The 22,260-nt window shown below is 41.9% G+C and overlaps 1 pseudogene across 1 annotated transcript in view; it reads left to right on the top strand.

Annotated features, from left to right (window-relative positions):
* Positions 1–255: 255 nt before the first annotated feature.
* Positions 256–22,260, top strand: part of LOC311145011 (dmX-like protein 1) — a 38,465-nt pseudogene continuing 16,460 nt past the window's right edge. Inside the window, exons 1-24 of the transcript in view lie at positions 256–342; positions 2,227–2,352; positions 3,972–4,049; positions 4,215–4,293; positions 4,404–4,539; positions 6,260–6,326; positions 6,471–6,626; positions 6,802–6,825; positions 6,917–7,124; positions 7,652–7,823; positions 8,168–8,297; positions 8,769–8,790; positions 8,845–9,057; positions 9,321–9,919; positions 10,010–10,126; positions 10,262–10,351; positions 11,022–11,117; positions 11,226–11,345; positions 11,481–11,695; positions 11,832–12,299; positions 12,472–12,582; positions 13,504–13,673; positions 21,791–21,888; positions 22,000–22,165. The product of the transcript in view is annotated as a dmX-like protein 1 (transcript). The remainder of the gene's footprint in view (positions 343–2,226; positions 2,353–3,971; positions 4,050–4,214; positions 4,294–4,403; positions 4,540–6,259; positions 6,327–6,470; positions 6,627–6,801; positions 6,826–6,916; positions 7,125–7,651; positions 7,824–8,167; positions 8,298–8,768; positions 8,791–8,844; positions 9,058–9,320; positions 9,920–10,009; positions 10,127–10,261; positions 10,352–11,021; positions 11,118–11,225; positions 11,346–11,480; positions 11,696–11,831; positions 12,300–12,471; positions 12,583–13,503; positions 13,674–21,790; positions 21,889–21,999; positions 22,166–22,260) is intronic.

Raw genomic sequence — 22,260 nt, 5'->3', positions numbered from 1 at the left:
TGTAGCTACTGATAACGTTTGTCACTGAATATTGTCTTGCTGATATTATATTGGTGGACATCAGTTACCTAGCTAGTGATTTAGCTGTCTGTAGCCCAACTAACTTACAACTGATGTGTTTCTCTTTCTCACAGGAGAACTTACTTTATGACTGCCCGGGAAGCACAATGACCACGTCATTACATTGGTTTCTCATTAATCTGACCTGGATCAAGGCCACATTGTGAGGGCAGGAAGACAGGGTTACAAAGGACTATGAATCTTCACCAAGTCCTTACTGGGTCTGTCAACCCAGGGGATAATTGTTTTTCTGTAGGGAGCATAAACAATCAACCATTCACGGTAAGATATTTCAAGGAACAGTCGTCATTCTTCCTACAGTTTAAGCATGGCATAAGTAATGAAGAACACTTATTGCTTTGGTTAAGAGTGCTCTGTGCTAGTCCAGCAGTATCACTGACGTTGGGCACTGCTCGGAGAAGAGAATCTGATACTATACCAAAAGTATTTCACTGAGAGGATCAATATCGGACTATTTTTGTTTCTTTGTCCTCTACTGTGTGCCAACGGGTACATTGTACTGCTTATGTGTGATGGTCTGCGTTTTGTCAGTATGTGTATTCATTGAATTAGTATGTATTAGTATATAAGTGTAGGTAACAACACATCTGCCACGCTGATCCTCAACACAGGGGCCCCTCAGGGGTGCGTGCTCAGTCCCCTCCTGTACTCCCTGTTCACCCATGACTGCATGGCCAGGCATGACTCCAACACCATCATTAAGTTTGCCAACGACACAACAGTGTCGACAACGATGAGACAGCCTATAGGGAGGAGGTCAGAGACCTGGCTGTGTGGTGCCAGGATAACAACCTCTCCCTCAACGTGACCAAGACAAAGGAGATGATTGTGGACTACAGGAAAAAAAAGAGGACTGAGCACGCCCCCATTCTCATCGACAGGGCTGTAGTGGAACAGGTTGAGAGCTTCAAGTTCCTTGGTGTCCACATCACCAACAAACTATCATGGTCCAAACACACCAACACAGTCGTGAAGAGGGCACGACAAAGCCTATTCCCCCTCAGGTACTGAAAAGATTTGGCATGGGTCCTCAGATCCTCGAAAAGTTATACAGCTGCACCATCGAGCGCATCCTGACTGGTTGCATCACCGCCTGGTATGGCAACTGCTCGGCCTCCGACCGCAAGGCACTACAGAGGGTAGTGCGTACGGCCCAGTACATCACTGGGGCCAAGCTTCCTGCCATCCAGGACCTCTATAACAGGCGGTGTAAGAGGAAGGCCCTCAAAATTGTCAAAGACTCCAGCCACCCTAGTCATAGACTGTTCTCTCTGCTACCACATGGCAAGCGGTACCGGAGCGCCAAGTCTAGGTCCAAGATGCTTCTCAACAGCTTCTACCCCCAAGCCATAAGACTCCTGAACAGCTAATCATGGCTAGCCGGACTATTTGCACCCCCACCCCATCTTTTTATTTAACCAGGTAAGCCAGTTGAGAACAAGTTCTCATTTACAACTGCGACCTGGCCAAGATAAAGCAAAGCAGTGTGATAAAAACAACAACACATAGTTACATATGGGGTAAACAAAACATAAAGTAAAAAATACAACAGAAAATATATATACAGTGTGTGCGAATGTAGTAAAGCTATGGAGGTAAGGCAATAAATAGGCCATAGTGCAAAATAGTTACAATTTCATATTAACACAGGAATGATAGATGTGCAAAAGTTGATGTGCAAATAGAGATACTGGGGTGCAAATTAGCAAAATAAATAACAATATGGGGATGAGGTAGTTGGGTGGGCTAATTTCAGAATGGCTGTGTACAGGTGCAGTGATCTCAACTAGCCGGTGCCCCCGCACATTGACTCTGCACCGGTACCGCCCTGTATATAGCCTCCCAACTGTTATTTTATTTTACTTCTGCTCTTTTTTTCTCAACACTTTTTTGTTGTTGTTGTTTTATTTAACTTTTTTATCAAGAAATAAATGCATTGTTGGTTAAGGGCTGTAAGTAAGCATTTCACGGTAATGTCTGTTGTATTCGGCACATGTGGCAAATAAAATTTGATTTGATTTATTCTATAGGTATCATACTGTATGTTCGTCGGTGTCAAACAATGCAAAGTCATACTACAAGTTAAACTCACATTGAATTATCCTGAGTGACATTCCTCCCCCACCTCACCCTCTCATGTGATAGGCATATGCCTCTGGCTGTGACATTGTGATTTTGGGCAGTGACTTTGAGAGGCTACAAATCATCCCAGGGGCAAAGCATGGGAACATCCAGGTGGGCTGTGTGGACTGCTCGCTACAGGGAGGCTAGGTAAGAGACATGGTTGCCTGTTGTTGCTCCCATATATTTTGTTCGGTCAAGCACAGCTTTAACTGCAACTTACTGTGAAACTAACCTACACCACAAGCATAGCGCAAGCATTCCATAAGCGTTGTTTAAGGCATGCTACACCAGAAGCAGCAAACGGGCAGCATCAACAGCGCGAGAGCGCTTTACTCATGTGGTGCCAGGTGTAACACTTTAATAATGTTTACATATCTTGCACTACTCATCTCATATGTATATACTGCATTGTATTCTATAATATTCTTCTGTATCTTAGTCCGCTCTGTCATTGCTTGTCCATATATGTATATATTCTTAAATCCCATTCCTTACTAGTTTTGTGTGTATTGGGTATATGTTGTGAAATTGATAGATATTACTGCACTGTCGGAGCTAGAAGCACAAGCATTTCGCTACACCCGCTATAACATCTGCTAAACACGAATATGTGACAAATAAAAATGTGATTTGATTTGAACATGTCTCATTGATCAGTGGCCCTGTTTCACGGGCACGTGCTACGCTTACATTATGTGTCTGGTGTAGTTTATCAGCAACTTATGCTAATGCTGTTTGGTAAAGCACCAGTAGAGTTTGCATGCTACTATGACCCTACTTGTGGATCCATCCATGTCATATTGTTTACATGGCGTTGCTTTCTATCAATATTGACCCATCTAGGCAACAGATGTCAAAGTCATTCTACGGAGGACTGAGTGTCTGTGGGTTTTTGCTCCTTCCTTGTACTTGATTGATGAATTAAGGTCACTAATTAGGAAGGCACTCCTCACATCTGGTTGTCTAGGGCTTCATTGAAAGGAAAAAACAAAAACCTGCAGACACTAGGCCCTCCATGGAATGAGTTTGACACCCCTGATAGGCCTATTTACTTTAGGCTATATTGTAACTAAGCTTATAGCAATATTGACCAGATATTTGCTAGGCTATATTGTAGCTAAGCAGCAAAATATGTGCATTATGAAGCAATTACAAACGCTGAATGGTCCTCCAAATTCCGGTACATTTTAACGAGATGGAACAAAGTATAGCACAGTAACTCACAAAAAGCAGGCTTTTGTTTTTACTGTAATGCCATATTGCCTGAAACTAGGGTTGGGCGGTATCCAGATTTTCCATACCTTTCCTGTAGCATACCGGGGTAGACGGTATTACTGTTGGTGCACATAAGGGCCGCTATTTTATTTGGTCCAGTGTAGATTTCAAATTATGCTAAGTAAACATAAAACATTTAGCATGTGGTAAAATGCTTAAAGTAAAATGACATACCATTTCTAAGGTCCCAATACATTTTTCGGATCTTGGATATTTGTTCCTTGAGTAGGATTTCATTCTGTTCGGTTCCCTGAACATGTGGCTAATGACAATCTGTGAGGATGCCTTAACAACAATTGGGCTATCTTATGTACTCATTTCTTTGATACATATTTCAGTACTAATGTATTTGATTATCTTCACTCTCCACATTGGTCTGCAACTCACATTTCTCTCAAAAGTCCCAAGTATGTGCATGGTACTTGTTATAATCAGAGTGAAACGGTGTTCACGTTGATTAAAATGTCCCCTCTCTTCGTTGTTGCTGACAGATTGCAGCTTCCTATGGAAGCATAGTCTGTGTCTTTGAACCGGTTCAGCTCATGAACCAGAAGGACCGGGCATCAGCAGTAAGTGCTAATTGTATTGATTCTAAAGAAGTAATTGATTCTTAATGACTGCACTGCATTATTAGTTCGTAATACTATATATGCAAGGAAATTATACATCTATTGTTCCTAATGAGTTGAAATTGACATTTGGATTTGATTGTTTGAATGCTTGTGCACCTATAGAAACGGAGCTACCAGTGGCAGAAGAGTGGACAGTTTGTTTTGCAGTCCATAGCGCGCAACCTGGCCTGGGACCCCACAGGTAAAACAATTTTTGCTATGTTTATTTTGTATCTTTTCGAATTAGAACGACCTGTGTTTTTCAAATATGTTTTTATTTCATTGTCTGTTTGTTTTTGTTGATGCACACAGACAGTCATCTCCTAACTGTGTCCACCAGCCTCCAGCTGTGGTCTAATATCAGCAATGATTTGGATGAGGAAGGAGAACTTGCAGAAATGACCATTGGTGATCCTCAGTGTCCCTGGAGGTGTATCTGGCACTGCAAGTAGGAACTGCACTATGAAATAGTCCTAATGTTGCCTGCTATAATTTTTTTATTCCCAAAAACATTTTCAAGGATGACTGATATACAGTGGGGAAAAAAAGTATTTAGTCAGCCACCAATTGTGCAAGTTCTCCCACTTAAAAAGATGAGAGAGGCCTGTAATTTTCATCATAGGTACACGTCAACTATGACAGACAAAATGAGGGAAATAAATCCTGAAAATCACATTGTAGGATTTTTTATGAATTTATTTGCAAATTATGGTGGAAAATAAGTATTTGGTCAATAACAAAAGTTTCTCAATACTTTGTTATATACCCTTGGTTGGCAATGACACAGGTCAAACGTTTTCTGTAAGTCTTCACAAGGTTTTCACACACTGTTGCTGGTATTTTGGCCCATTCCTCCATGCAGATCTCCTCTAGAGCAGTGATGTTTTGGGGCTGTCGCTGGGCAACACATACTTTCAACTCCATCCAAAGATTTTCTATGGGGTTGAGATCTGGAGACTGGCTAGGCCACTCCAGGACCTTGAAATGCTTCTTACGAAGCCACTCCTTCGTTGCCCGGGCGGTGTGTTTGGGATCATTGTCATGCTGAAAGACCCAGCCACGTTTCATCTTCAATGCCCTTGCTGATGGAAGGAGGTTTTCACTCAAAATCTCACGATACATGGCCCCATTCATTCTTTCCTTTACACGGATCAGTCATCCTGGTCCCTTTGCAGAAAAACAGCCCCAAAGCATGATGTTTCCACCCCCATGCTTCACAGTAGGTATGGTATTCTTTGGATGCAACTCAGCATTCTTTGTCCTCCAAACACAATGAGTTGAATTTTTATCAAAGAAAATATTTTTTGGTTTCATCTGACCATATGACATTCTCCCAATCCTCTTCTGGATCATCCAAATGCACTCTAGCAAACTTCAGACGGGCCTGGACATGTACTGGCTTAAGCAGGGGGACACGTCTGGCACTTCAGGATTTGAGTCCCTGGTGGCGTAGTGTGTTACTGATGGTAGGCTTTGTTACTTTGGTCCCAGCTCTCTGCAGGTCATTCACTAGGTCCTCCCGTGTGGTTCTGGGATTTTTGCTCACCGTTCTTGTGATCATTTTGACCCCACGGGGTGAGATCTTGCGTGGAGCCCCAGATCGAGGGAGATTATCAGTGGTCTTGTATGTCTTCCATTTCCTAATAATTGCTCCCACAGTTGATTTCTTCAAACCAAGCTGCTTACCTATTGCAGATTCAGTCTTCCCAGCCTGGTGCAGGTCTACAATTTAGTTTCTGGTGTCCTTTGACAGCTCTTTGGTCTTGGCCATAGTGGAGTTTGGAGTGTGACTGTTTGAGGTTGTGGACAGGTGTCTTTTATACTGATAACAAGTTCAAACAGGTGCCATTAATACAGGTAACGACTGGAGGACAGAGGAGCCTCTTAAAGAAGAAGTTACAGGTCTGTGAGAGCCAGAAATCTTGCTTGTTTGTAGGTGACCAAATACTTATTTTCCACCATAATTTGCAAATAAATTCATAAAAAATCCTACAATGTGATTTTCAGGATTTTTTTTCTCAATTTGTCTGTCATAGTTGATGTGTACCTATGATGAAAATTACAGGCCTCTCTCATCTTTTTAAGTGGGAGAACTTGCACAATTGGTGGCTGACTAAATACTTTTTTTCACCATTGTATTGTTTTTTCCCCCTCATCTTCTTTCATAGAACCGCCTCCCCAATTCAGTTCATGGAGTTCTCTCCAGGTGGAGAATTCTTTGCTACTACCAGACAGGTGGGTGGCGTTTGGTGTCATAAAGATGTTCATTTTAAAGTAAATTACAAAGAAACACACGACACACTAAGAAGTGCACACTCAAATAGCCATGAGCCTTTGTAGTAAATGTGTACTAAATCCCAGTGATGCTGTGGTTTTCAGGACGCCTGTCTGGTCAAAGTGTGGTACAGCACCAGTAAATGGCAGGCTGGCGTGACCAAGCTGTTTACCCTACCGGAGCACAGCTCTGGACTTCTCGTTTGTCTACCTGGCTCACCCACGCTCTGTAACAGGCTTTTTTATATATATATATTTTTAGTCATTTAGCAGACACTCTTAACCCTAATTGCTCCTGTAAGTCGCTCTGGATAAGTGCCTTGCTCAAGGGCACATTGACAGATTTTTCACCTAGTCGGCTCGGGGATTAGAACCAGCGACCTTTCAGTTACTGGCACAACTCTCTTAACCACTAAGCTACCTGCCGCCCCTGGAGGAAGACCAGCAAGTACATGCCACGGTAAGGCCCATCGTTAAAGGTTTTAGAAGCACTGATATTGTCCTTACCTGATCTGACAAAGCTCTATCCTCTGTGTTTCTCTTCCCTCCAGGGGTTCTGTGTGTAATGTGCTACTGACCTGTGGTAAGGACAGTGTGTGTCGCCTGTGGGCCGAGACCCTGCTTCCCAGTGACACCCTGCTGTCCATACACACGCTCAGTCAAGTTAAGAACGGCCAGAACAGCGACTCGTTCAAATTGACAGGCGGCAGCAAGAAGACTCCCTCTCGTATCAAAACGCAGGGCAGAAACCCCTTGGAGGTAGGAACAGTGTCTCCAGCGCCGCTTCATAGTGCATCAGGCTGGTGAGAAGATGAGAGAGCAGCAGACTTAGAGCTAAAGGGCAGAATTAATTGGAAGATTGTTTTCCAGGCTTTGCAGCCCTTGAGAACTTCATTAAGACAATTGGCCTTTTTTCTGTATAGTACACCCTTGAATTACTGTACCACTGCTCTTTTTGCTTAATGTATTTTGGCCTTTGTTGAAGTGCTCTAGTAACTAGTTGTAAAGATCAGATGCACTTTCCTCATTACTTCTAGTGTACAAAACTTGAAGATTGTCATTCCATGGTTATGCGTCTCGCCAGAAACGATTAAGCAAGAGACAAATTACATTGTGGGAAAAATAGATATGCAAATTTAAATGTGATGAAAGTCTGCTGACATTTGCAGAATTATTCATTAAAAACACTGACTGCGATATTAGAGCTACTATTTTAGTTCCAGTCTGGCTTTCCAAAGCCAGAGAGAGGGAGCCCTACTTAGGAGCAATTTTGTCTCTTTCCTCAGTCGAACCTGCAGGAGTCGTGGAGAGCCCCGTTGAGAGGTGTGGCCCAGCCCTCCCTGACCGGCCGTCTCCCGTACCAGCAGAGCACACACTACAACCACAAGACCAACAGCGTGCCCCATGCCAACACTCTCTGCCACTTCCATATCGCTGCCAGCATCAACCCTGCCACAGGTACTCGAGACACAAACCAACAGCCGCTGTCACCATTAATAAAGGAGTTCAGTAGCATTGTTCAAGGATGTTTGCATTGCGTAACAGTTCATTCTAGGATAAAACTTCTCTTTAACAGCCTCTCACAAACTCTACTGTACTTCATGATTGCATAAGAATAAGATTAGATTTGGTCTTATAAGCACATCTGACGGATCAGTCATCATTGCACATATTTAGGCCCTCAAATGACTAAAATGTAAGTGTTTCCTGGCAATGTAACCTGAACAGGAATAACACTGGGCCCTACACACACACATTACTGTACAGAGTTAGTGATGATATGGGTGTGTTGTCTGGTGCAGATATCCCTCTGCTGCCCTCGATCACGTCGCTGTGTGGGGGGGATGACGAGGAGCCTGGCGGGCCCTTCACCGTGCACTGGCTCAACAACAAGGAGCTGCACCTTACCCTGGCCATGGAGGTGTTCCTGGAGTAGCACAACTCAAACTCCCAGGAGGGTAGGTAGAGAGCAGCGGTGTATTCATTAGTGCACACCGTAGCAAAAAGTTTTGCAATGGAAACGTTTTATAATAGAATTTAGCATTTTATTATTGGAAAAGTTCAGGTTAGTCCCTCCCTGTTTTTGGCTGTTTGCTTCCGCTTGGTTCCTAGGGAATACACCCAGCGCTCTAAATTACTGCATTTTCACACATTACCAGATTGCGCAACACGTCGTTCAAAAAGGCATTAGGCAATATGATAAACTTTTAATCTTGAAATTAAAGTGCAATTTTCCAAATGCCTCTTTTGATAAATTGTTTGACAATGACAGAAAGTTATCCATAACTCTATTCTTACTAAACTGTTTTAGAATTCCAGAGCAGTTTGATAATTACCGAAACGAAAGCAAAAGACTGATGAATAATCTATCATTTGAGAGCTTATCACGTATTTACCCTTTAGTGGTGTGGATATGAGGACTAGGGTGTGAGCTTTCTCCTGTGTGTATGTCTGTCTCCCACAGCCTGACTATGAGTAGGAGGCTGCTAGGCGAGCGGCAGAATGAGGACCTGACGTGGCGTCCATCCAGCTGCCCGCTGCAGCGGTGGAGCACCAGTTGGAGGTGCTACTGGAGGACTTGAACAGAGGGGCAGACACGCTGTTCAGTATACACCCCATGGACGGCTCTCTGCTGGTGTGGCACGTTGACTGGCTGGATGAGTATCACCCCGGCATGTTCCGCCAGGTCCAGGTACGTTACCTTCATCAGGGAAGCAACCTGATTGACATTTCTGTTTTACATTTACAATAGAAAGATGCACTTCGTCTTTGACCTACGCAGTTCATGGTTTCATTTTTCAAAAATGTATATTGTATTTGCATCAGCAAACATTCTCCATCATAATAGAAGATACATTAGATATAGTATATGTGGTGTGACTTATTGTGCTCTGTGACTGATTGACCCATCATTTTTGTTTCTTCTGTTTTGCATTATAATAACATAAAACTATGGTGTCCTTTGTGTCTCGGATCCCTGTGGTCTTCCCCACGGGCGACGCCAACTCTCTGAGCCGCAGCGTGGTCATGTACGCCTGCAACAAGAACGTGGACCTGGCCATCCAACATGGCGGCCCGCCGGCCTGCCCCACCCCTCCTCGGTGCTGATCACCTACGGCCAGAGCAAAGGCAGCCTCCTCCAACAGCCTGCGCCTCAGCATCTTCACCCCCAAAGTGCTGATGATCTCCACGAACGCGGACGGCTCCCTGAACCAGTGGGAGTCGGCGTTCTCCACCGTTCTTAGCGTGTCCCACAAGTCGCGCTACTGCGGCCACCGCTTCCACCTCAACGCCCTGCGCACCCCCGACGTGGACAGTGTCCTGGCCGCACTCTCCCAGCCCCTCAGGGTCAGGCCAAGCCAGGTGTCCCTGGGCGCCGTTGTCGCAGGACCCCAATGCCATTAACAGCGAGCTCATCCTGTGGAGGTTGGACCCGGTGGATCCGCTGTCCTTCTCTGGAGGGGTATCTGAGCTAGCCAGGATCAATTCTCTCCACTCCTCCGCCTTCTCCAACGTAGCCTGGCTGCCCACACTCATCCCCAGCAACTGCCTTGGTAAGGAAGGAGACAGTCAGTGGATTGACCTTTGAAAACTCTGTAGATACAATTACTGTCAGCAGATTTAATTGTTTTTCTCCACTGCAGGTGTCTACTGCAACTCACCCAGTGCCTGCTTCGTGGCCAGTGATGGTCACTCACTGAGGCTCTACCAGGCGGTTATTGAAGCCAAGAAACAGTGAGCTCTCCAACCCTGAGATATCAGTAATTCGACAACCAGTACAATCACAAGATTTTTGTTTTATCTCAGATAAATGTTATATTTTTACTCTCACTAATCTTGGTATCTACCAATGATTAACTGTTAAAAAAATTAAAAATTAAATATATATTTTTTAGAAATATGTCGGCAAATTTTTTAACATCATCAGCCTGCAATCAACCGCTAAACCAGGCTGTATAATTGAGCTGGATGCCATCACTGACTTCGTAAATATACATCTTTGGAAGACGAATCTGCACGACATGCAGATTTTCACTGACCTTTTTCAGCTCCATGGTTGGGGTTTGCTAGTCATAGCGAGCGCACTCGAATATTCTACCCACATGTACATATTACCTCAACTACCTCAACTAGCCGGTGCCCCCGCACATTGACTCTGCAACGGTACCCCCCTGTATATATAGCCTCCCTACTGTCACTTTATTTTACTTCTGCTCTTTTTTTTCTCAACACTTTTTTTGTTGTTGTTTTATTTTTACTTTTTTTGTTTAAAATAAATGCACTGTTGGTTAAGGGCTGTAAGTAAGCATTTCACTGTAATGTCTGCACCTGTTGTATTCGGCGCATGTGACCAATAAAATTTGATTTGATTTGATATTCAATACCTGACTGAATTCTATTTTAACACATTGTTTAATGGCTCAATGGACAGAATGAGTGAATGGAATGGTATCAAACACATTCCATTAACTCCATTCCAGCCAGTATTATGAGCCGTCTTCTTCACAGCAGCCTTCACTGATCTCAATAAAAAGGTCAGCCATGCCATAGATGTTTTATACTGCAGCCTAACCAGTACACCTTAAATCAGGAGGAACTGCCACCAATTTTCCCTTGGGGACAATAAAGTCTACCCAATTATGTGGTTTGCAACAGGGGAAGGAGACTCAGCTGCTACATGTATTTGAGGAGGATCTCCTTCTGGGCAGTGATCGGACAGACAACACTCAGGACCTCCCGCTACAGACACTGGTAGGATAAGGAAACACACTCACTAATACAACCTTTACTTTGCTCTTGAGTCCCATCTCATTCAGTTGTTATAAACATGTCATTGTGTGTTTTGTTTTTCTCCTGCAGCCTCCAGCCAGCCAGGCTTCTCTGCCCGCTTCTTCCTGGTAGTGGTAGAGTTTACCCAGACTGGCAGGTCCCTCCTGCATATGTGGCATCTGCAACTGGCAGCTCTCCCAATCATTATGGGTGTGTACCAACAACTACAGTCAAGGCTTCATTTCTATCTGAAAGTGTTGAGCGTTGTGTGCAAGCCAGCTAGCTTTAACTTGGCTCCCAATTTGTTTTTCTCCTTGACTCATCTGTTTTTGTGTGTCCTTACAGACGAGACCAGCGCTCCGCCTGAGAGGGCGAATGTAACCTCATCACCTCTGAATTGCCCCTTTAACTTTGACACGTTCAGTTCCCCCGCGGCTCAGAAGAACAAGCCTTGTACATCCAACCTGCAGAGTGTCTCACCCTGACCACTCACAGGCTGTACAGCTGGGAGCTGGCACTTCCAGACGGTGTGGAGGTGATTAATGTCACGCCTTCAGCAGGTAAGAAAGAGCACTGAACCACAGTCACACTGCCCTCCACTCCTGTATAACGGGGCAGTCCAGTTTGTTCCTCCATGGGAATGTAATCGGCTCACAAAGCGTTGGCTAATTCTATTGAACGGAACCAGTTACACAGTTACCGGCGGCAGCACCACCAGGGACTCCAAGCCCTTCAGCAAGGGCGAGAGTTCGGACTACACAGAGATTGACTCCATCCCTCCCCTGCCCCTGTACGCGCTGCTGGCGGCCGACGAGGACTGCTCTCCCAAGCCCAAAGACAAGGTGGCCAGCGTGAGTGGGGACAGTGGCCACGGGTCCAGTCAGACGGACGCCTACGATGACCTCTTCCAGAGCAGCGGGTTGGGTGTGGAGGACTTGGAGCCCATGGACAGCGACCAGGAGGATGGCTGTGCTAAGGTCATAGACCTGTCCCAGTACAGCCCCACCTTCTTTGGGCCCGAGCATGCTCAGGTCCTATCCAGCCACCTGCTCCACTCCAGCCTGCCGGGCCTGACCCGCATGGAGCAGATGTCCCTCATGGCCCTGGCCGACACCATCGCCACCACCAGCACCGACATCAGGGAGAGCCAGAGCAAGAGCAAAGTTTCGGCATCTCACTTAACCCTACACAAACTGCCCTCCATAGTCCTTCTCCTAAGAAATGTTGTTTTATGAACTAATATAAACCATATCTTAAGATGGTGTATTTGTTTTAATCTGGTAGAAAGCCTGTGAGGAGAAGTACTGTAGATGGTCATGTTATTTTCGTTGACTAGGTGGAGAGACTTTGGATGAGTGCGGTCTGAAGTTCCTGCTGTCTGTGAGGCTCCATACGTTCCTGCTGACCACCCTGCCCCTTGCCCATCGCGCCCAGCTGCTCCGACAAGGTAGGCAAGGCTGAACTGAACAGTATAGCATACAGCACAGCACAGCACAGCAGCCCACGGAGGTTCAGTTGGTTAGAGCCTTTATCTTGTTGCGACACTAGACTTGTGGGTTTGACTCCTGCATGGTCCACCTATACTGATTAGCCTATTTATTAGGGCTTTCCCCTTATGGTCAAATATCCAAATGCTAAAAATACTTACAAATATTTTCATTAACCATAAGTCAGATTGACTCCAGATTTGGTATATAGACTATAGAATTAGCCTCTAATTAATTTGAGAATGATTAGATGCTGCATTCAAATTCTGCCACGCTTCACCGCTAGATGGCACCGTATCACACCAGGGCTATAAGAACTGACCCGATGGACATGGGGCCATGAAATCTGGCATGTAAACCTTATGTACATCTCCTTAGAACAGCGTTTCCCAAACTCTGCCCTGGGGAACTCAAGGGGTGCATGTTTTGTTTTTTGCCCTAGCACTACACAGCTGATTCAAATAATGAACTCATCATCAAGCTTTGATTATTTGAATCATCTGTGTAGCGCTACAGCAAAAACCAAAATATGCACCCCTTGAGGTCCCCAGGGCAGAGTTTGGGAAATGCTGCCTTAGAAGCTGTGTGAATATAAAGTTACTGCAACCCATAGAGAATTATAGAGCCCTCTAGTGGCCAAAAGCCAATGAGGGCTTCCACCATTTTAATGTATTCAACTGGGTGGGACTTCCAACTTCATTGTCTGATCCCTCCTGGTGACCCTGTTGGAGTCATGTCTAACCGAGTCATCAGGAGGGATCAGCAAATTGTGAAGAAGAAAATGGACTACTTCAAAATGGAGATTGCCTCAATGGCCCTGCCCGTGCTATGTAGACTTGTGTGATGATTGATTGTCTGATAACCTGTATTTGGTTCTCCAGGCTTGTCCACCTGTCACTACGCCTGGCCTTTCCACTCTGAGGCTGAGGAGGAGCTTTTCAACATGCTGCCTGCCCTGCAGAAGGGAAACCCCACATGGCCTGAACTACGCGTCATGGGCGTGGGCTGGTGGCTGAGGAGCACCAATAAACTATGTCAGTGTATTGAAAAGGTGAGCCCAAGTGATTTCAGAAAGTATTCACATTCTTTGACGTTTTCCACATTTTGTTATGTTCCAGCCTCAATTTAAAATTGATTAAATTGAAATGATGTGTCACTGGCCTACTCACAATACCCCATAATGTCAAAGTGGAATTGTGTTTTTTAAATGTTTACAAATTAATTTCAAATGAAAAGCTGAAATGTCTTGAGTCAATAAATATTCAAACCCTTTGTTATGGCAAGCCTAAACAAGTTCAGGAGTAAATATTTGCTTAACAAATGACTTAAGTTGCATGGACTCACTCTGTGTGCAATAATAGTGTTTAACATGATTTTTGAATGGCTAACTCATCTCTGTACCACACACACATACAATTATCTGTAAGATCCCTCAGTCGAGCAGTACATTTCAAACACAGGTTCAACCACAAAGACCAGGGAGCTTTTCCAATGCCTTGCAAAGAAGGGCAGATGGGTAAAAATATAAAAAAGCAGACATTGAATATCCCTTTGCGCATGGGGAAGTTATTAATTACTCTTTGGATGGTGTATCAATACACCCAGTCACTACAAAGATACAGGCGTCCTTCCTAAATCAGTTGCCGGAGAGGAAGGAAACCGTTCAGGGATTTCATGATGAGGCCAATGGTGACTTTAAAATGGTTACAGAGTTTAATGGCTGTGATCGGAGAGAACTGAGGATGGATCAACAACATTGTAGTTACCTCACAATACCAACCTAAATTACAGAGTGAAAAGAAGGAAGCCTGTACAGAATAAAAAATATTCCAAAAACATCCATCCTGTTTGCAACAAGGCACTAAAGTAAAACTGCAAAGAAATTAACTTTATGTCCTGAATACAAAGCATTATGTTTGGGGCAAATCAAACGCATCACTGAGTACCACTCTTCATTTATATTTTACATGTTAGTCATTTAGCAGACACTCTTATCCAGAGCGACTTACAGTTAGTGAGTGCATACATTTTTCACACTGGCCCCCCGTGGGAAACGAACCCACAACCCTGGCGTTGCAAGCGCCATGCTCTACCAACTGAGCTACAGGGGACGTATTTTCAAGCATGGTGGTGGCTGCATCATGTTATGGGTATGCTTGTCATCGGCAAGGACTAGGAAGTTTTTTTAGGATAAAAACGGAATAGAGCTAAGCGCATGCAAAATCCTAGAGGAAAACCTGGTTCTGTTGCTTTCCAACAAACACTGGGAGACAAATTCACTTTTCAGCAGGAAAATAACCTAAAACACAAGGCCAAATCTACAGTGGAGTTGCTTACCAAGACTAGTTTTGACTTAAATCAGTTTGAAAATCTATGGCATGACTTGAAAATGGCTGTCTAGCAATGATCAACATCCAACTTGACAGAGCTTGAAGAATTTTAAAAAGAATAATGTGCAAATATTGTACAATCGAGGTGTGCAAAGCTCTGACTTACCCAGAAAGACTCACAGCTGTAATTGCTGCCAAAGTTAATTCTAACATGTATTGACTCAGGGGTGTGAATAGGGCGGCAGGTAGCTTAGTGGGTAAGAGCGTTGTGCCAGGAACCGAAAGGTCGCTGGTTCTAATCCCCGAGCCGACTAGGTGAAAAATCTGTCGATGTGCCCTTGAGCAAGGCACTTAACCCTAATTGCTCCTGTAAGTCGCTCTGGATAAGAGCGTCTGCTAAATGACCAAAAATAAAAAAAATAAATAAAAATAAATAAATAAAAATATGTAAATGAGATATTTCTGTATTTAATTTTCAAAAAATGTGTAATTAGTCAGGCTGTAACACAACAAAATTTGGAATAAGTCAAGGGGTATGAATACAGGCACTGTACATCTTTACATATATAGTTATTGATTGCCTTATTCTTTGAGATTCAAAAGTAGGACAAAGTCAGGTTTTTCTTTATATACAAATAATTAGAACATGGATTTTTTGGCGGGAGGTTGTTGTTTTGGCGGATGGTTGTTGTGGTTGGTCCTGTGTTCTCTCTGGCGTCCTTTCCCCCTTGCAGCAGATGTGGATGCGGGTGCGTTTGCACGCTCGGCCCATTTCTTCCGCAGTCAGCCATGTGGTGTGCATTTTTGTGTTTGAAAAGGTACGGCGTTAAGTGAGTGAGAGGGGAAATGGTTGCATATCCCAGAGCCGACCGGGGGTCTATGAACAGGGGTAGTGAGAGAGAGAGCTTTCAATTTTGTGTAGATGAGGGATATACATTTTTAAATATAGTAAACATCTAATCTAATTATTCATTGTCCTATCATGATGGAAAGATCCCTAACCCTATAACCTGGACACCCACCTGAGCGACCCATACACCAAAGAGAAGTTCCCATCTATTTTATGGACCTGCTGTGAATATGCAGCCTAAATAGAGAAATAAATGCGGTCAGAGACCTACTTGAGCAGCACTGCCCCCTCAAGATTCTGAGCCTGCCTGGCAGGGTTGGTCCTACAAAGCCAGAGCCCCCTGATGGGAGAGCATAATATACAAGGAAATTCTCAAAGCTGCTAATGAGAACCTTGACGACCTTTTACCTAGCCGGTGGGGATTCCGGTGGGGTACGCCCACCCAGGTAGTGGCAGTGCTGGCAACACTGGCTGCAGTAACCCATGGGGAGGGGGTCACACTCGGACAATCAGAGAGGGGGTTTATCATTGTGGCCCAGGTGGCACAAAATAATCAAAGGTCTGACCGCATGGAGATGCTTGGGAAAATGGTTACAACAGGGGATCAGAGTGTTTGTGTCTCAGGTGAAGAGGGTGGATCTGACCTCCATCACCTAGGACTTGACATAGATTAAGTAGATTAATCAAATCTCACATTGTTGTCAATTTCTGCTCAATTTGCATGCTTTCTCAATCAGCTTTAACTGTATGTGCACTCGTAGATCAAGTTATTTCTCGGGTTGGGCTCTGGGATATAACAGCCGTTGAGTATTGGATTTTATGGTGGATTGTGGAGGAGGGGGGTTGAGTGTGTTGGAGTATGTGAGTATGTGCGTGTGTGCTGGTCTGGCATCTGTTGTGGGGGGGGTGGGGATGTTGGGGGGGGGGGGTATGGGATGGACCGCGGGAATTATTTGCTAGGATAATAATTGCTTGTCAATGAATTAAATGTAATATAATGGCAATCCTGGTTATATGTTAGAATCCTATGCGTGAACTGCCGACATTATTACGCATATTAATTGATAATGATGGAAAATAGGATATGCATAATAAAATAAATAAATAATAGTTATATAGATATATATATATAGAGGTGAAAGCATTGGAAATGCTTTTGGCGGTTAACCTGCTTCTGTTTTGTGGGTGGCACTGTGTGCTGTTTTCGATGGATGGGTCCTGGCCTCTCAGGGCCTTAGGGATACGGAGGGACGTGGGGGGATACTGATCACTGGGATGACGGCTCAACTTGGGATGGGGAGGGGCTTTAGCGGGGGAATTAGTGGAGAACAATTGAAGGGTTACTCCGTAGCAATGCAAATATCACGGTACAGCTATATGGACACTCAATCATTACGCTATTTTTTATTGGTAAATTTACAAACATATATAATGATAAATAGACTTGAAACTTGTATCTCATTATGGTGTATGGTGAAATAAGTATAGCCAGTTATAATTGTAATGGCTTAGCTGATAATAACAAAAGAAGAACAATATTTACATGGCTCAAAGAGAAGGAATATAATATCTATTGTATACAGGAAACTCATTCAACAATTCGAGATGAAGTAGCGTGGAAAAAAGAATGGGGGGGGGAAATATACTTCTCCCATGGGCAAAGAAATTCAAAAGGGGTGATGATATTAATTAATAGTAATTTCGATCCGAATGTGCAAATTGTCCAAATAGATACGCAAGGTAGATGGATTATTTTAAATATGGTATTGGACAATAAACAGATATGGCTCATTAACCTTTACGGACCAAATAATGATGATCCACAATTCTTTGACAATATATATAATAAATTATCAAGCCTGCAAGCAACTCAAGACAATATTATTATGGTGGGGGATTATAATACTGTTTTAAATAGCTCAATGGACCGAAAAGGAAATCACACCACAAACAATCACCCACATGCTCTTAAGGAAATTGTGAATGTCATGGATACATTAGAACTAGTAGATATATGGAGGCTTAAATATGCTGATCTAGTGAGATATACATGGCGGAGACTGAATCAAGCTAGTCGTCTTGACTTCTTTCTTATCTCATTCTCGTTGGCACCAAAAGTAAAAAAAGTGTTGATAGGGGACAGAATGCGGTCGGACCATCATATAATAGGCATATACATTACTCTGACTGAATTTCCACGTGGGCGAGGATATTGGAAATTTAATCAAAGCCTATTAGATGATAATTTATTTATAATTAGAACAAAGGAATTTATAACTGACTTTTTCCAACATAACTTAGGTACAGCGAATCCCCTTATTGTATGGGACACCTTTAAATGTGCCTTTAGAGGCCATGCAATTCAGTACTCATCTCGAAAACAAAAGCAATTTAGGTCAAAAGAGTTTATACTAAGAAAGGAAATAGAAAGTCTAACAGAACAGATAGATGGCAATAAAAACTGTAACATAGAGGCTCAGAATAAATTAGAGGAAAAACAAAAAGAAATGGAAAAACTTATTCAAGAAAGATCAAGTGTAATATATTATAAAAATAAAGCAAACTGGATGGAATATGGGGAAAAATGCACAAAATTCTTTTTTAATCTTCAACATAGGAATGCTACCAAAAAGAACTTAATGAAACTGGTTACAATTGACGGAGTCACCCATAATTCACCTAATGATATTTTGAAGGAAGAAACAAAGTATTTTAAGCATATGTTTTCTTTTCAGTCGCCTCCATCTCCTCTAACTGAAGCTAATTGTAGAGATTTTTTTCCTATTGATAATGTCAAATTAACAGCCACACAGAAATACTCATGTGAAGGTGAAATTACAGAGGAGGAACTTCTGGATGCAATTAAAGACTTTAAGTCCGGGAAAACTCCAGGGTTGGATGGCATACCAATCGAGGTATACCAAACCTTTTTTGAAATACTAAGAGGACCGTTATTAGCATGTTTTAACCACTCCTATGTAAATGGTAGATTATCTGACACTCAAGAAGAAGGTCTGATCTCATTATTACTGAAACAGGATACAAGTGGAAAATATAAAGATCCAGTCCATTTACAAAATTGGAGGCCCCTTACACTTCAGTGTTGTGATGCAAAAATCCTAGCAAAATGTATAGCGCATAGAATTAAAAAGGTATTGTCGGATATTATTCATTCTAATCAGACAGGTTTTTTACATGGAAGATACATTGGAGACAATATAAGGCAAGTATTGGAAACAATAGAACACTATGGAAAATATGGGAAACCAGGCCTGCTATTCATAGCAGACTTCGAAAAGGCATTTGATAAAGTTTGACTGGAATTCATATATAAATGCCTGGAGCATTTCAATTTTGGAGAATCTCTTATAAAATGGGTCAAAATCATGTATAGTAACCCTAGGTGTAAAATAGTAAATAATGGCTATTTCTCAGAAAGTTTCAAACTGTCAAGAGGAGTGAAACAAGGTTGTCCACTATCGGCATATCTATTTATTGTGGCCATCGAGATGTTAGCTATTAAAATCAGATCCAATAATAATATCAGAGGATTAGAAATACAGGGCTTAAAAACAAAGGTGTCATTGTACGCAGATGATTCATGTTTTCTTTTAGATCCACAACTAGAATCCCTCCACAGCCTCATAGAGGATCTAGATACATTTTCTAACCTCTCTGGATTAAAACCAAATTATGACAAATGTACTATATTACGTATTGGATCACTAAAAAATACAATTTTTACATTACCATGTAGTTTACCAATAAAATGGTCTGATGGTGATGTGGATATACTCGGAATACATATCCCAAAGGAAATAAATGATCTCACTTCAATAAATTTTAATAGAAAGTTAGCAAAAATTGATAAGATCTTACTACCATGGAAAGGAAAATACCTGTCAATTTGTGGAAAAATCACCCTGATTAACTCTTTAGTATTATCCCAGTTTACCTATTTGCTTATGGTCTTGCCTACGCCTAGCAAACAGTTTTTTAAATTATATGACAAAAAAATATTCAATTTTATTTGGAACGGCAAGCCAGACAAAATTAAAAGAGCATATTTATATAATGAATATGAATTCGGAGGACAGAAATTATTAAATATTAAAGCATTAGACCTATCACTAAAATCTTCAGTCATCCAAAAGTTATACTTAAATCCGAACTGGTTCTCAAGCAAATTAGTAAGATTGTCTCACCCACTGTTCAAGAAAGGCCTTTTTCCCTTTATTCAGATTACAACCTCTCACTTTCAGTTATTTGAAAAGGAAATAATCTCCCAAATGTCACTATTTCTAAAACAAGCCATAGAAAGTTGGTTACAATTTCAATTTAATCCTCCAGAAACGACAGAACAAATAATGCAACAAATATTGTGGTTAAATTCAAATATACTAATTGACAAAAAACCTATATTTATTGACAGAATGTTTAAAAAAGGTATAATCTTCGTAAATGATATCATCGGTAGGACTGGTGGAGTTATGTCGCACATGCAGCTAATAAAAACATATGGAAATGTCTGCTCTACCCAAAATTACAACCAAATAATTGCAGCCATACCGCAAAAGTGGAAGAGGAAAGTTGAAGGGGGAGAAAGTAAGGAACTTGTCTGTCGGCCTTGCATTAAAGAACATAATTGGTTAAGGAAAACTGTGATAAATAAAAAAGTATATCAGTTTCACTTAAGGACCAAAGGATTGACAGCAGTCCCATATAGATTGCAAAATAGTTGGGAAGAGATCTTTGACGTACCGATCCCATGGCATAGTGTTTATGAACTGACACGCAAAACGACACCGGATTCAAAAATTAGAATCTTTCAATTTAAATTATTATATAAAATTCTTGCTACCAATAGAATGTTATTTATATGGGGGATACAATCTTCCCAGCTCTGCAGATTTTGCTGTGAAGAGATAGAATCATTAGATCATTTGTTTTGGTTCTGTCCATTTGTAGCTTGTTTTTGGACACAGGTCCAGGAATGGCTAAAGGATTGCAATATTTACCTGGAACTAACCTTGCAGATAGCATTACTGGGTGATCTGAAAAGTCATAGTCAATCAATCAATAATATAATAATACTTTTAGCAAAAATGTTTATTTTTAATTCACAATCTGTAGAAGCAATGAGAATAGAAAGGTTCAGAACTTTTGTAAAACATCACAGTATGGTTGAAATATATATGGCAAATAGAAATCCTATATGGATGGTGTTAAGAGATAGATGGGAGGTATTGAATAGAGTTGAAGGATGGGACTAATAACAAATAACAACAAATAATAACAAAGATAGCTAATAATGTAAGCATACTGTGTCCATAATAAGTATATAGGTTGTATGTTGGGAGCTTTTGGGAAGGAGCACAGTTAGAAAGATATGGCATTTAGAGGCAAACCGGATGGACATCATGAAGATGATCGGAGAGGTTGAGAGTAGAAGAAGTTCAGGAGAAAAAAAAAAAATAGGTGTGTATATGTATATGTATATATATATATGTATATATATATGTATATATATATATATATATGTATGTGTGTGTGTATGTGTATGTATGTATGTATATATGTATATATATATATATATATATATATATAGATATAGAATTATTGTAAAATTAACTCTGTCCATAAGGTGTAGATAGTGAGTATGGACCGGAAGTAGAGGCCTGGGCGTTGTTGTTCACTAATTTACTCCAAGTAGGGAAAGGATGGTGGGGTTGAAAAGTAATAAAGGGGAATATATATATATAAAAAATAAAAAAAAATATGGGGGATTGGAAGTGATGCAGACAATTACATTGATAGAAGATACAATCTATCTGCAATATTAAGCTGATCCTTCCCCCCGAAAAAAAAAAAAAAAAAAAAAAAAAAAAAAAATCAGGTTTTTCTGCACTACTGAATTAAGCATTATAAATGAGCGTGTGTGGAATGACCTATATATTAATGTATTTTTATACCTCTGTTATTCATCAGGTAGCAAAAGCATCTTTTCAAAGGCAGAACGATCCTCTGGACGCTGCCATATTCTATCTCGCTATGAAAAAGAAAGCGGTGGTCTGGGGACTGTACAGGTAACGTCTTTGAGAAGTTCTTGAATATCATTCCCCAAAACCCCTGACAAGATTGGAACAATTCTTTCACATTCTAGAAAGTCTAATGACAACTTTTGTTGTACCGTCAAGGTCTCAGAAGAATGTCAAAATTACAGCTTTCTTCAGCAACAACTTCAGTGAGGACCGGTGGAGGATGGCTGCCTTAAAGAACGCCTTCTCTCTGCTGGGGAAGCAGCGCTTCCAGCACTCTGCATCTTTCTTCCTACTGGCAGGCTCCCTCAAGGATGCTGTGGAGGTAAAAATGTCCTCATATTGCTGTAAGCAGATAGATCTGATGTCCTTAGTGTGCCACCTTTTTCATACAAAGATTTTCAGGAGAGAGGTAGCTAC

This window comes from Coregonus lavaretus (assembly GCF_964263955.1).
Source record: "Coregonus lavaretus genome assembly, chromosome: 17".
Taxonomy (NCBI): domain Eukaryota; kingdom Metazoa; phylum Chordata; class Actinopteri; order Salmoniformes; family Salmonidae; genus Coregonus; species Coregonus lavaretus.
This window is presented reverse-complemented; position numbering and strand designations above follow the sequence as displayed.